This window comes from Silene latifolia, chromosome X (assembly GCF_048544455.1).
Source record: "Silene latifolia isolate original U9 population chromosome X, ASM4854445v1, whole genome shotgun sequence".
Taxonomy (NCBI): domain Eukaryota; kingdom Viridiplantae; phylum Streptophyta; class Magnoliopsida; order Caryophyllales; family Caryophyllaceae; genus Silene; species Silene latifolia.
In genome coordinates, this window is record NC_133537.1 from 25,274,656 (window position 1) to 25,290,674 (window position 16,019).

At 39.5% G+C, this 16,019-nt stretch overlaps 1 long non-coding RNA gene across 1 annotated transcript; it reads left to right on the plus strand.

Moving 5' to 3' along the window:
* Positions 1-14,822: 14,822 nt before the first annotated feature.
* On the plus strand, positions 14,823-15,706 carry LOC141621302 (uncharacterized). The gene is made up of 2 exons (XR_012532206.1): positions 14,823-14,920; positions 15,428-15,706. It is a non-coding gene; the product is annotated as an uncharacterized LOC141621302 (long non-coding RNA).
* Positions 15,707-16,019: the final 313 nt, after the last annotated feature.

A 16,019-nucleotide genomic window follows, 5' to 3' on the forward strand; every position in this document is an offset into this window, starting at 1 on the left:
TCTGTACTTCTCGATCGACCGCCATTGTCACTCGATCGAGTGACTGGATGATTAGAACCGCTCGATCGAGTAGATGAGTTGCTCGATCGAGTGGTCACTGCACACGCAGCAAGTATTTCCTGCAAGAACTCGTCTAGATCATCATCTGAGTCATCATCAGCTGCCAAAACCTCATCCTCTCCATGAATAAGGTCATTTTGAGAATTCATGGCACTGACGGGATCGCAAATTGGAGGGGTCTTGGTTTGGTCTTTCGCGAGTGTTAACTGCGCGACTTGTTCTTTCAACTCCGATATAACAAAGATCGGATTCTTTGTGACCTACTCAACATGATGGATTTCAATTCGGCAATTGCTTCTCTTGAAGAAGGAGAGTGGCCGTGGTATTGGCGTAGAAGGGGTAGAAACGCTTTTTATCTCCTCATATAATCTGAGAAAGGAACTCCTTGCTTGTACTTCTTGTAAGCAAGGGCGCGCTCTATACTTGACGTACATTCATAAAGATCGTGCCCTTCTTCACCACATCTTCCACATGGCTCTGTATGCTCTGTAATCGTAGGCATTTTGGCAAACAACTTCCAAAACAACGGCTTATCTGCAAAACTGGTCAAAACTTTGCAGAAAATGAGATAGTCCCAAGGAATAAATTCCTCGAGACAAAAAGACAAACTTAATTACAGCAACAAATATGCGCCACCTCCCCGGCAACGGCGCCAAAATTTGACACGTCTGTCGCGTACCTGTCAAAAATAACCAACTGGTTCCAACTAACTAATATAGCTAGGGAAGTCGGGTCGAATCCACAGAGAGGTAGGAAATTATCGGCTAAATTCAAGTTCGTCTAAGTAACCAAATTGGGGGTTTATGAAGTGTGATTTCTAAACTAAGAGAGTAAGGGAAGAGGAATAAATGAAGGAGTTTAACAGATAAAAGAGAATAGCTAAGACAAGCGGTTCACCACAACCTTCTGGTCGAATAATCTAGGTCCCAGGTCAATGCAGTACGGTCTAAGGGGTAGCGAACTTCACCTTTCGGTCCTTAATTCACCCTAAAGTGTAAACAGTTTAACTTTCGCCCTCGCTGCAATACTCTATTGTTCGCTACTAGTCTGCCTCTTCCAACCTTTCGGTCTAGGTCAAGGTCCACCGAGAATAAGGGTCTAATTGCGTCGACTCAATTAGGCAATTACAATTATATGTAGCACTTAAACAACAAAGACAGTGATCGGCATCAACCTAGTGAATCGATTACTCTCCCTTCAAATCATGGATCCCCTATAGCCTTAGCATAGGAAATTAGCTACTCATAATCGTCGGATTGACAATTGCAATAACTAAATAATTAAAACTAAGCATGATGACAAACTATTAAGAGATCGATCGAACAATTATAAAGCAAAGAGAGAAAAGGAATTAAAAGCAGTAAATATGATTAAGAAATAAATTAAATTGATAATACCGAATCTGAGTGACAAAAATGTAGAGAATAGAAATCCAGGAACAGTAACAAGAGTAGCAGTCGAAATGTGCGTAGTGAAGTGATAGGAGTAACGTGATGTTCTCCTCAGTCTTATACTGAAAAATTGTCTTAAACCTAATCTATGGACTGATTACAAAAGCCCATAAAAGATTAGGCGGAAATAAACCAAAAACACACGAAAACCCTTCGATCGAGTAGAAGGATTACTCGATCGAACACCAAATCACTCGATCGAGGCAGGACAGCCTCTCGATCGAACACTGCTTGCTGAACTTCCTCGATCGAATCCTTAATCTGGTCGATCGACCAGTCTTGAGTGTATGAGGCATTCGATCGAGCAGCAAAACCACTCGATCGAGCTACATAGGTGCGTCAGCTCTTGAAATTCTTCCTTTACTCAGCTCATGCGTCCTCCAAGTGTAAGATTCCTAAGCTACGGCTCCTTATCTCCCATGAATGCGTACAATTGGGACAATTAAGGCTCGATTTAGCTCCTCCTCGGTCAATTCCTGCAAATTACAATAAACGGACCAAAGTAGAATATTCGGGGTATTTGTAGCCAGATGCTACATAAAAAGCACAGAAATGCGTGTAAAAATGAGGTGAAAACCTTATATAAAAGACACGCATCAGTCTGAGTATGAGTTAAAGTAACACCATGAACACCCGCGTTGACTTGAGTTGGGAAAGAAATCCGCCAGATCGGTCGGTCGTATCCCCTTCTCATTTACATATACTCGTGTTCATGGTAGGGCATTAATAAAATGAATTCTAACTTTGTTTCTCGCTTTTGACCCCTCGCTTGTCTCGCTCAATTCGGCCTGCCCTAGGACCCGTTGCATGTTAGTTCAACCTCTGATTGTTAACATATGACTCATTTAGACGATATTAGATTGATTTAATAACCTAATTAGACATGTTAGGGTGCTTCAACACAAGCATTAAAATCGGTTTACAATTCTTTAACCTAATTGAATACATCTCTCTTTTCACATGATTTCTCGCTAGTATAAGAGTGCGTGATTAGCACCTTCTTATTAACACTCGACGAGTTAATTTAACTAGCGAAATTGACCTAATTCGACCCTTTAGGCCGTGTAGAGCACTCGGTTTAGGCAAAACCTTCTGACCTCTTTTATCATCGATTCATAATGCACATCCCGTATCGCTTTGCAAATCTATCTAACCTAACGAATCTAACCTAATGATTAGGGTAGGCTAGGGTATGTAGGTCGTGTTTGGCCGTGTTTTTTGTAGTCCTTTTCTCGTTCATTTTATCATTGTCTCGTTGTTTCGTATCCTGTAATTACTTTTGTTTATCGAGTCGTGTTTTGTAATTTGTTTGTAATTAGTTTTCCGTTATCGAGTCAAATGATTTCTAAAAAACCTTAGTCTTATTTGGTTAGATAGTTGTGCTCCAATTCATGTAAGAGCGTAGTAAATTGCATGTTGTTTAAAACAACGTGGCCCGATTTATGCTAATGCAAGCTTTGGTGTGTGACCTAATGTCTAATTCGATTAGATTAAGCGAAAGCACGCATTACGAGGAGTGACCCAAGGCCATGAGTTATGTAAACCGTGGGCCACCCCTTATGCACGTTTTCCTAGGCCAAATGGCCATGTGTCGTGTATGGTGTCGTATATAGCAATTGTATTTAGATCGAGTTGTATCTTTAATTTCTTGTTGTGTCGGCATGAAAAGCCTGGGTTGTAATAAGGTAGATCCCAACGGCTCCCCCATTCCCATCAAGGCTTGTTTGTTTCGTTTATATGTTGTTAGATCAATCAACCCACATGCTAAATTAAAATTTTGACAAAGTTAGTTTAGTTGCATCTAAATCGACATAGAAACCTCACATGTTAGGGTTTTAAAATGATGTTTGCATATCATATACCATAGTAGCTACGACCTTGTTTGAAATCCGATACTTGACTTAGTAGAGGCCGTCATTGACGGGCGGGGTTAGGTGTCCTTATGGGCTTCCTAACACTTACCCTCACCCCTTACTCAAAATCTATGGTTTGTGGATCCGTCTAAATACCATTGGATTACGAGAGTCATTCAAATCGAGTGATGTAGGGTACAAGTCTTTATCTTTAATCACTCGTAGTCGATTGGCTTTATGTTTTTCGATGAAAGGTGTAAAGTTGACTTGAACGGTTCCAAGTTCCCATAAAACTTGGTGGCGACTCTAATTTGTCTTAATTCGATTCGAAAGAACCTCGAGTCGATTATGCCTCTTGTGGATCCCGCGGACGCAGTTCCCGCGGGCGTTGTCCACAGTTTGGCGACTCCGCTGAGGAAAAGAGGACTAGTTATACTTTGTCTCTAGGGTCTTTTCCTCCGAGGTGAAACTTGAAAAGAAAGTATTGGAAAGTAAAACATTACTCGTAGTGCTACGATTCATGCATAAACCCTTAAGGACTTTCCCGTGCCGCCCTAGCGCTTCTTTGTGACGCGTGGGGGGCGACGTCCCACTATGCCAGGTGCTTGCACATTGCTTGCTTCCGCTCCGCCTCGTCATGGTTCTTGAGGGTGAGGATGCTCTTCTAGGTACTCTACCTAAAGGCCCTTGTTCTATTAGACCCGAAAGGATGGAGGGTATAGACCTTCTTATAGAAGACTTGCCGAGACTTAGAAATGTCTAGGAGCATACATCCTTATAACATGAGAATAGCAATGTGCAAGGTGATTTCCCGAGTCTTTTTTCAATTTTTCCATGTCAATTTCAAAACCGAACTTTTGAACAACTTACTTTCAAAATAACATGGTTTTAAAAAACGCGGAATGCTGCCCAAGTAGGACTAGATTTTTTTGGCCCAAAATGAGCTTTTATAGCCGGCATGCTGCCCATTTTAAATCTCATTTTAAAATCGATTATCCGTTTTTTCAAATTCAATCCAAAATGCCTCTCGAACCTTAACCAAGCATGAAATGCGTCGAGTCGTGTCCGAGTCCTGGCCGTGTATGGCTAGGCGTGTTTCGTCCTAGGTATCTAGAACACGACCTTGTTGGGTCACCCAAGCTCACCTCTTGGGCTTCGAGTCATGTAGGTCGACCAATTGGTCTAGGATAGTCCACAGAAACGTCCCAGCTAGGCCATTTAGGGCGTTTCACTTAAACCTATGGGCTATGTTGGTCCAATCACGGGTTTACTCACACCGAGTCTAGTTTAGAATCGAGTTATAATGGTTTGGGTCGTGTCGTTTTGTCGAGTCCAAAATGAATCGAGGTCTAAATCCAACCGTGAGTCGAACCTTTTGGTTAGTCAGTCATAAGTCGAGTCTTTGTTTGAGTCAAGTTGGTGTCGTGTCCTTAAGTGTGCAGGGGCTCTTACATTTGAATATTGACTCAGTTCGGGATTTTCTTGTAGAAAGGCCGCCAAAAACCCGACTTCAAGCAATGGAAGACGTTGTTAACAAACTCACTGAGGCCGTGAACCTCATGAGGGCCAGAATGGATGTGATCGAATCCAAGCTGGGTGAAGATTCCTCCACCCCACCTCGAACGATCCGGAGAAACCGGTTCAAATTCATTGAGGATCGCTTGAAACTCTCCCAGGGGAAGAACATCCACTACGAAAATGCTAGGGCCTATGCCCCGATTCAGATAAGTTGCCCACAAACATGGTGCTCACTGATATCCCAAAGTTTAAGGGCACATAAGATCCGGTCCACCATGTTAAGGCCTATAAGGGGTACTTAGCATTGAAAGGAGTACCTTTGAAATGCTCTCTAAAATTTTCGCTCAATCTCGGATGAACACCGAAGGCGTGTGGTTCTACAATCTTGACCTTAAGAACTTCCCCACTTTTGAAGATATTACGGTGGAGTTCTCAAGCACTATCTTTGATAATGTCGAGATTTAAACCAACATAAGAACATTGGAGGTGATGACACAGAAAGACAAAGAAGGCTTTACTGAATTCCTTGCAAGATGGCGCGCTGAAAGCGTGAAATTAGCCAAGAAGCCTGATGAAGTTGAAATGGTAGATAAGTTCGTAAAGAATCTACGACCTGTTTACCGTAATGCTCTGAAATACCAGAATTTTGGCTCTTTCAAAGAATTGATAAGAATCGGGATAAAGGTAGAAGATGATGTCAGAATGGCAGAAGCTGAAAAGCCAAAAGGATACCAGGGGGCCTCGTCATCTAATACGATAGCACAAACAACGTCCCACTTTGTTGAAACTGTCAATCTCTCAGAAGGGCAATCGAAGAAGCCGCAGAGCCAAGCTCCGAGGGCATTCACCGATATCGGATGCACTTATACATACGCTCTCCAAAGGCTCATAGCCCAAGGAAAGCTGAAGCCTATTGGTCCAACTCCGGACCCACTCGCTGAGCAACAAGGTAAATGGTATAAACCAAATGCCTATTGTGCCTTTCATCAAGGGAAAGGCCATGATACTAAAAGGTGCTATCGACTGAAGCACGAAAACCAAGACTTGATTGGGAATAGAACACTCACGATCCCAACTGTTAAACCCAATAACATCACCAATCCATTTGGCGATCACGCCAACTTTGTTTCTGTCAAAGACAATGTCGATTATTCCCATCTTATCCGCCCATGTCTCTTGAAAGAGGTGTTTATCGGGGAAATATTTGTGGATTGCTTTGAATTATTGCCAAACCCGAAGAATGAAATTCAAATCGGGAGTCTCGCTCTAGAATGTACTCCTCTCGTTAACGAAGTTAATAAAGGACAATTCGATTCACCAACCTTCATCACTGGCGTAGATCCTCAGAGGACTACCTCAGGATGGAGGCAGACCATCAAAGGGATCAAGGACTAGAACCGAACATCTAAGCTGACAGATGAACAAAGGAAAGCTCAAGACCAGATTTGAAAAATTATGAGTCGGGATCTGTTTTCTTTTCTTAGTCAAGTCGAGTCTAGGACTTTCTTTTCTTGAAGTTGAGTCATTTGTCCCGCGATGACCTAGGGTGTGTCCTAGGAATCGTTCCTTTGAGTCTGTTAAGCAATTGCCTTTCCAATAAAAAGTTGCAGTTTCGTTTCCAAATATGTCTTGTTTCCCATCCTCAATCATTCCGAAATATGATAAAACGCACAACACACTCAAAGGCATCCCTGGGGTGGAAATATGTCTCGTTTCAAAATGTAAGGTACACTAGGATCCTGTGTTTGATTCCTTTACCTATTCCATGTCTGGCGGTAGAAAACCTCCATCAAAACCAATGCTTAACACAAGCCTTTAGATGATTCTATGATGAACCCGGACTCGCTCCTGGTTTCCTTATCAATGATGGAAGGCAAGCCCATCCCCACAAAATCATCCCTTCTCGAAGAGGGAAGAAACCAACCCGTTCTAACAAGGAATTGTTCGTTCTGACCCAATTTAGTTGGCGAAGCCCAGTTTTCAAGGTGTATCCATTTATGACTAAGAGAATGAATAGAAGATCATTTTCAAAGAGAGAAAAAATATGAAAAAGAATGAAAAGATGAAAAAAAAGGATGAAAGAAAAGAAAAATGAAAAAAGAAAAGTGATGAAAGAAAAAGAAAAAACAAATGTTGAAGTTATTGCAGAATGCTTTTGGTTGAATATCGAAGTTACAGAAGCCAGAAGTCAAGTCAAGTACCCATAGTTGAAGTTCAATGGGCGAAGCTCAAAAGTGTAAGTAGTAACCTCTTTACCCTCTAAGTCCTCCCTGAGACAGTTACAAGGGGATAGTCGGGAATTTTGAGAATCATTCCACTTGTGCTGTTACACCCAGCCTTTAGGGTCCAGATATGGAGATTTGAACCCACATTATTTTCTAACCCATTTGCACTCGGGTTTTGTCAAACCCGAGACACCTTTTCCAACCACGATGTAAGCCATAACCCATTGGCCTTAGCACCAGAAAATAAACCTTCAGAATGACGGTCCACTATTCAAGCCTTTTGTCGCCAAGCTCCACATCTCAGAAAATCACAGCCTTCTTCACTAACCCTAGACATGGGATTTAACGGTACCTTACAGGCTAGAATGGGATACGACTTGATACCTTAGGTGAAACCTTCGAGTGTGTACACACAATCAAAATGTCAATTTAATGCACCTTGATCGAACTACGTCGGATTTGATTTCGCTCCACGCGAATACGTAGGCAGTCCTTCAGAATAAGGGATTCAATCCACTCATCAACCAAGTTGTCATCTTGTCGGTTTCTTACGGGTCTTAACCAAGTCCAAATGAAGCCACCTTTGTTTGAGTCGGTCTTAGCACTCAATGTAGGCTAGGATGAGGATATAGGTTCGGATGAATAGTATTGAGTCTCAGAATGAGCTTTATCTAATGGTTTAGGCAAAGATGCTGAGTCACATAGATGTGGGTATGTATGGGGAATAGAAAATATGAAAAACCCGCCGAAAAGAAAGAAGGCGTGGAAGAAAAAATAGTAAAAGCCCGCTGAAAAGAAAGAAGGCGGTGGCAAGAAATGATGAAACTCGCTGAAAAGAAAGGAGGCGAGGAGAAGAGTGACAGAATGTTCCCAACGAAAGTCATGTGTGATGTCTAAGTGTTCTCATAAAATCAGTCTGTGTTTAGTGTCTGACGAAGCCAACGTTGTCGCTCCGTGAGTTTAATCCACTTTGTCAATGCCAAGTGATCTTGATTCCCATGTGCCCTCGGGGAGCACGCCCATGCCATACGAAATCTTCGTCCCAAGTCCGACGACCTTGTGATTCCCGTTTGTCATCTTTTGGCGCCAGATTGGCCAATTTACATTTCTACCCCCAATAAGTCAATGATTGAATTAAAACCCGTGCACACTTGCGGTTTTATTTTCCTTTTTGTTTTACGGTAGTGGGCTACGCCCACGTTATTACGGGTCATACAGAGTGTCTGAGTCGTATTTCCTGCTCACCCGTCAAGGTTCGATTTCAAAATGCCAAATATTTCAGAATTCCGAAATTTCAAAAACTTTTTGTGAATTATGGATAGATGATCCAAGTAGTGGTACATTTCAAGTCAAGGTTCAAATCTCAAAGTTCAAAATCAAAATGATTCGTTTCAAATTCAAATTTCGGGTCGATGGCCTAACATCCAAGGGATTCATTTCAAATTCAAAATTTGGTTCGATGGCCCAATTATTCAAAATTTTCAACTTGTTCAAATTTCGGGTCGATGACCCAGTCATTCAAAATTTAATTTTAGGTTGACGACCCAGCATTCCAACACTTCAACTTCAAACCTCGGGTCGATGGCCCAATATTCTAAGTGATTCAAAATTTGGGTCGATGGCCCAATTATTCAAGATTTTCAAGTTTCAACGTGTTCAATCTTCGGGTCAATGACCCAATCTTTTAAATGATCCAATTTCAAGATCGATGATCCAAATGTGCTTATGTGATGATTATTGCTTGTACATTTTCTGTGTTTCAAATATAGCAGGATATGCTATATTTTCCTTTTTTGTTTTACGGTAGCGGGCTACACCCACGTTGTTTACGAGTCATACGGAGTGTCTGAGTCGTATTTCATGCTCACCCATCAAGGTTCGATTTCAAAAAAAAAAAATTCAAAATTTCAAAATTCTAAAAACTTTTCGGGAATTGTGGATAGGTGATCCAAGTAGTGGAATCTTTGTGGGTCGATGATCTAATCCTTCGAAATTCAAAAATTCAAAATTCAATTTTTGAAGGGCCGATGGCCCAATATTCGAAATGATGACAAATTCGAAATTCGGGTCGATGACCCAATCATTCAAAATTTTCAACGTGTTCAATCTTCGGGTCAATGACCCAATCTTTTAAATGATCCAATTTCAAGATCGATGATCCAAATGTGCTTATGTGATGATTATTTCTTTTACATTTTCTGTGTTTCAAATATAGCAGGATACGCTTCAACTGGGGGCTCTAAAGTCTTCGACTTTAGAGCCATTGCAAACTGGGGGCTCTGAAGCCGTAGGCTTCAGAGACCATTATCAAGATGTAAAGGATGACATCCACCAAGAATTCAATTCGATACAAGAGTATGAAATGGAAGAATTCCGTAGCTGAAAGCAAATGATGAAAGTGGCGGCAACCTCCTCGGAAAGTCCCGTCCCATTTTGGCACCTGCCAGCAGATGATAAATTTTGGGCAAATGTCAGCAGATTTTTGGACAAATTCCAGCAGATGATAAACTTTGGGCATGTGTCAGCAGTTGCCGAACTACGACGCGGGTTTTATTCCGTTAGAAACGGATACGTAGGCGCCTAAGGATAAGGCTCAACCCATCACATATGCAACTTTATGGGTCGACGACCAATGATGACAATTTGACGCAATAGAAGCAAGAGTTAATCCCCGACGAAGTTTCAGGTATGATCTCTTCTTATGGCTGGCGAGCTTATATACGCAAGTCTAATGGACTATAAACTACCCGCGGAATCCTCAGGTCGAGAGGGACCTAGGGTATACTTTGACTTTCGCCTTGTCCAAGCCTCAGTCAAAGTGGGGGCTCTGTAGATACCCGTATCCGTTGATATTGGAATTTATAGAGAATCCGACAAACACCCGATGATGATAGGACACATGTATTCATTAGTTGTCAATGTCATTATTTGGAACTCGTTTTACGATGTAGAATGGGCGTCGTCGATGAAATATTTTATCAATTTAAATGATATTTAAATTAATGCTTTTTAAAGTGAATTCATTTTATTGTTTTAATTTGAATTTATTTTCTTAAGTTTATTTTATTGAGAATAAAATGGATATTTGATTTGAAAAACCTTTCTTAAGTTATTTGATTTGAAAAATCAATTTAAATCGTTTTATAAACCGTATTTGAAGAACTCGATTTTTACAACGATTTTATACGCGATTTTGAGCTCGTTTTCAACTCGATTTGAGCAAGATTTTCGAAGCAAACTCAAGCCAACTCTTGACCCATAACCCAGCCCATCACTCACCCTCATAATCATGCCCTAACCCCTTCCACAAACCCGTCCTAAACACTCCCCAAACAGCCCACACAACCATTCCATACCCCTTACCCGTGTTCAGCATTACCAAGCCCCAAACCCGCTCCAAACACCACTTAAACCCGTGCCCATTAACCCTAAACCATATCCTAGTATCCTACCCATATTACTCTAGCTTAACCACCAAGAAACACCCCTCAAAAACCCTACACGAGCTCACGAAAGCTGCTGGACTGCAGCAGCGATATAGAGCAGCCCGACTGCTTGTTGCTCTCTTTTACCCTACTTTAACTCCCTATAAATACCTCCCCTCTGCCATACTTTCATACCTCTAAGTTCTCCATACATACTACCATCACTCACCAGCATTAATCTCCACAAACAAACCCTAGTTGCCTCTCAAAACCCTCGACAAAACTGAGACATCCAAACTGAGAAACAGTTTGTGTCTCTCTCGAAATACAATTCGTTTCCCCTTCAAATCTCCATTAAAATTCGAGTTTCTTGTTCCTAATTAACCATATAACATCCATATACATCTTAGACAAATATTCACGAGCCAAATTGACCTTGAGACTACACGAATCCCCTCGAAAAATAGAGTGTCATACACTCTGTTTTCGCGGCTTTTCCTGTCTGTCCAGTTCTGTTTGTGCTCGTTTTTCGGGCCCAATAACTCAGAACGAGCGTGGTTTGTATTAATATATTTATTCTACTCTCTTTCTAGTTTTCAAAACATCTTTTAAATCTAACTTTCACCGTGAAACGAGTGAGAAATTGCAGTTTGAAAGTTTCTGTCCAGATTTACAAAAAACGTGTTGTTGCTTTGTTCCTTCGTCGACGACGGCCTCTCGAGATAAAATCTACAATCGATTACGACCCAAGACGGTGTCAACGATACATGTAGGTTGAGGGTGCATCAAATCCTCCTCTTCTCCCTTTTATTTCGTTCTTTTTTATGTTTGATTTTTATTGTTCGTTTTTACATTGTTTATCGTTTTGCATCGTTTGATATCGTTAACTGTGAAACTAGTTTAGTCTGAGTATGAGTTAAAGTACCACCATGAACACCCGTGTTGACTTGAGTTGGGAAAGAAATCCGCCAGATCGGTCGGTCGTATTCCCTTCTCATTTACATATCCTCGTGTTCAAGGTAGGGCATTAATAAAACGAATTCCAACTTTGTTCCTCGCTTTTGACCCCTCGCTTGTCTTGCTCAATTCGGCCTGCCCTAGGACCCGTTGCATGTTAGTTCAACCTCTGATTGTTAAAATATGACTCATTTAGACGATATTAGATTGATTTAATAACCTAATTAGACATGTTAGAGTGCTTCAACACAAGCATTAAAATCGGTTAACAATTCTGTAACCTCATTGAATACATCTCTCTTTTCACATGATTTCTCGCTAGTATAAGAGTGTGTGATTAGCACCTTCTTATTAACACTCGACGAGTTAATTTAACTAGCAAACTTGACGTAATTCGACCCTTTAGGCCGTGTAGAGCACTCGGTTTAGGCGAAGCCTTCTGACCTCTTTTATCATCGATTCCTAATGCACATCCCGTATCGCTTTGCAAATCTATCTAACCTACACTACTACAAAAATTGATGTAATGCAACATTTCATCTGCAACACTTTGTTTTTTATGTTGCATTTTAGTTAATCATGCAACACTTTATTCAAAAATGTTGCTTTTATTGATATAGGGCATCACTTTAAGAGAAGTGTTGCATTGTATTGTTATAAATGCAACGTTTTGACACAAATGTTGCATTTTGTCGCAACACTTTAAGCAACAATAGCAACATTCACTACTACAAAAAGCGTTATGGACATCACTTTATAAACATCAGAGTTTTAGAAACCTGATGTCACTACTACAACAATAGGAATAAGTAACGGGTAATAGAGAACGGTCAAATTAGATAGCCGGTCTATAGAAATTAAGAGAACACTTTTGTTAGATAAGCGTTATGTAAAAAAAGAGTAGAGAACGCCTTCCATATTAACCGTTATCTACATTTATTAACTCGTCATCGAAATCTCTAGAACCCTCAAACAATAAGAAAGACTAATATAGCCTTTCATTCTTCACACAAAACCACTCGCTCGTTCGTTCGCCAACCTCCGATAGCAGCCACCTTGCAACCACCGATAGCATCCCATCGCCGCTCACCAGCCTCAAGTACGTCGCTCTCCATCGTTGCCTTGCGTCCCAATTTTTCGAAACCCTAATCCCCAAATCAATCGTACTTGCTTTGATAAGTTTTTGGGTTGATTTTATGCAGCGAATTAGAGTTCTATTTTTACAGAGAATCAAGTTCTATTTGGCAAATTCCTGAGTTACCTACCTATAGATATTGCTAGTGTTTATGGATTTGAAACTTTATTACTCTTCAAAGTCTACCTAGAGATATTGCTATTGTATATGGTTTTAATAATTTTAATTTGGCCTTGTTGAATTAGGAAATTGGATTTTTGTGCACTATTATCAGTAATTTTGTCATTTTACAATCTGGATAGTTCATATTATTGATTAATCGGAGTTGAAATATGTTAGTTACATTAATGTTGAGCTTGTTTAATATGGCAGACATGGAGCTTGCGTAATATGGGTAGTAACTCGTTTGATTTCAATTTGGAGATCAATCGTTTTCTACTGATCTATGGTTTAATTTGTAGGTGAAACTGAGAGGTTGAGGATGAAGAAATTGGTAGAGTTGAGCAAGAGTATTGAATCCGTTCACTGAAATAACTCAAGGAAAACTTGTTATAGATTATCAGGTTTGTGTGGTGTAATTTAATTTCAATTCCCCCTCTTTTTTTGTCTTGTATTTATATCTACGGTTGCTGAGGATTTTGTCTAATCAATGTTACTGCCCTACTCTTTACATAAATTTGTTGCCTCATGCTGGATTTTGGCTAAATTAACTAAGAATGCCTGCTCAGATACACATTAAGAAGGGGCTGATTACATGTTAGACTCACTACTTAGTTTATATGCATTCGCTGCTGTTTATATTACTGTGTAGTTTTAGAATTAGAAGTGAAGATTAGAGGAAATTTTGGATTAATAACAAAGAGCAACTGCATTATTACCTAAATCTTAAAAATTCTAATGATATTCATATTTCTGTGTATTAACACTATTAGGACACAAGACGAGTGTGGTCATTACTTAAATCTCAACAATGCTAAAATGAGTGTGGTTATGGTTTGGTCACTCTATGCATTATGACCATTTTTTTTTGTTTCTGCAATCACTCTCTACATTTAGTTCTGGTTTTGGGTTGTGATGAATTGGGTTCAAAGATTAAGACTTTGGGGGGTTTTGTGGGTAGTTGGGTGCCCTTTTGCTTAAGTGTACGATCTTCAGTAAAGCCAATCTGATACGTTTGTTTAATAGAATGTGAGGTGTGTTTTAATTATGGAATTGAATTGAATGGAGGGAGTAGTAATGTTAATGTGATGTAATGAATGATGTGAATATGACTATTATCAGTATATTTGAATGTTAGGCTTTATATTAGGAATGTTATGGTTGTTAGCTTGGTGTAGAATTCAAAAGTTGATAGCTTGTTTAATATGGCAGACATGGAATATCTTTATGAAGATTACTGAAGATTAAATGTGGCAGCAACCCCGCAATGCATGTAGGCTATGTACACTGTATTAGTGTACAGATATAAACGGAGAGTCATGTAGCAATTGTTTAAGCTCCCTTCATCGCACTTACATGGTTTCCTAATAAGTTGCTTTTATATTTCAGGCTGTGTTTTATTATTTGGGGGATTGCTAGCTTATACTAATGATTCAAATCAGAGGTAAGTAATACTAGAGTTTTTGTATGGTTTTATCTTAATTTGCTTATGACTGTTATGGTAATTTTCTTCTACTCTCTCAATTTAATCATGTTTTGTAATTTGACAAGATTTACAACGTTATAAGCCGACATGTGGTTCCTTTTAGCTTTTTCCGCATCTTAATCATGTTAATTCATCCCGTTGGCGATTTGGTATAAATTTCCTCGGTAAATCGTTCCTAATTTTTATTCGTTTCCTATCGAACTGTTATCATTTCATTTATTTTCTCCTTTTAGTTTTGTCCTTGAAAGTGCAGCAATGCTCACTGACATTTTTTTTCGGTTTATTGATGCCTAATGTTCAGTTTTGGTCTTTTGGATGCTAATGCTCAGTGAGTGGTTTCACTTTTATGCTTCTCTAGTTACCTTTGAGTTCGGACTCTTTGCGTGTATAACAGTTTATACTAATGGTTGTATACTGTAAAACATGTAGGTGGGACATTCTAAAACTTGTAATTTCATAAGTGAGAAGAAACCTGTTGCATTGCTTGGGCAAAAGAAGGTCTGCAAATAAATACTCGTACACTTTTTCTCCCTGGTAAAAGTCGAATATCCGAGTTTTTGGTTTATACTAGTATATGTATATATGTGCTTCTTTTTGCAGTGCTTCAAAGGGAATTGGGTCATGAAATCCATGTGTGTCGCCTATAGTAAGGTATTTGCTCTATAAAATATAGATCAACCATTCCAGGCACTGTTGTACCAGGTCACCTATGCTGGTGCATGCTTGTGTACCTCTGAACTATTCAGACCATTGATAAACCTTATTAGTAGCATGAGGCAGAGTAGGTACTTAGAGTAAATTCTGTAGGTAGATAGAGTAGTCAATAGGGCTGCTATGATTGGAACTTATGATGCAGAATTATTAGAGTAAGGCAGGTTAGTATGCTTATCCTGTGAAGGTAGAAAAATGGCCTGGCTATCGAGAACAGAGGGTCTCTGAGTCTTTGGTGTGATTATTATGGCGGGACAGGCCTACCTTTGCAGATCAAACTCAAACGTCTCACATAGGCTACACCTTGTGTACAATCACGTACTCTATTTTCTGCACGTCCTAGTTAATTAGTTGTTCTTTAATGCATTATTTATTATTTCGTGATAATTAAGCCTATTGAGCCTTTGAATCCTCAAATCTAATAATGTTCTATTTTTTATGTTACAGGTTGCATTTGAGGTATTAACAATGATGACGGGTTGATTTTTTGTCCGGTTGGCAACATATATATGCTCACAATACAAGAATGAAGACTTATAATTAGTAGCTTTCAAATAGTCGTTAAGAATTATTATTTGTTCTATTTAAACATTTGTTATATTTGTTTTAGTTAAATAACTGAACATTTGCGATCGAAGTTCTACTTTTGATCCTTTTTTGAAATGTAATTGACATATATTTTTGAGACTGAATCAATTGAATGCACAATTAGAGAGAATTACAATTGTTGCGTGCCTTACAAGTCCTTATGTCGTTGCACTTTATTAAGTGTTGTTTTTGAATAAATTAGTGTTGCATTTGTTTATTATAAGTGTTGTTTTGGGACGTAACCAGTGTTGCGTTTTCAAAATAAAAATGTTGCATTAATTTGATATAAGTGTTGCTTATCAACATGAAAAGTATTGCATTAGTTCACCAAGTGTTGCTTTTTTTACATAAGAAATGTTGCATTAGAAGATAAAAAATGTTGCCTTTGCAATTGAAAAAGCGTTGCATAAACATGACCAATGCAACACTTTTCAAAAGTGTTGCTTCAGAT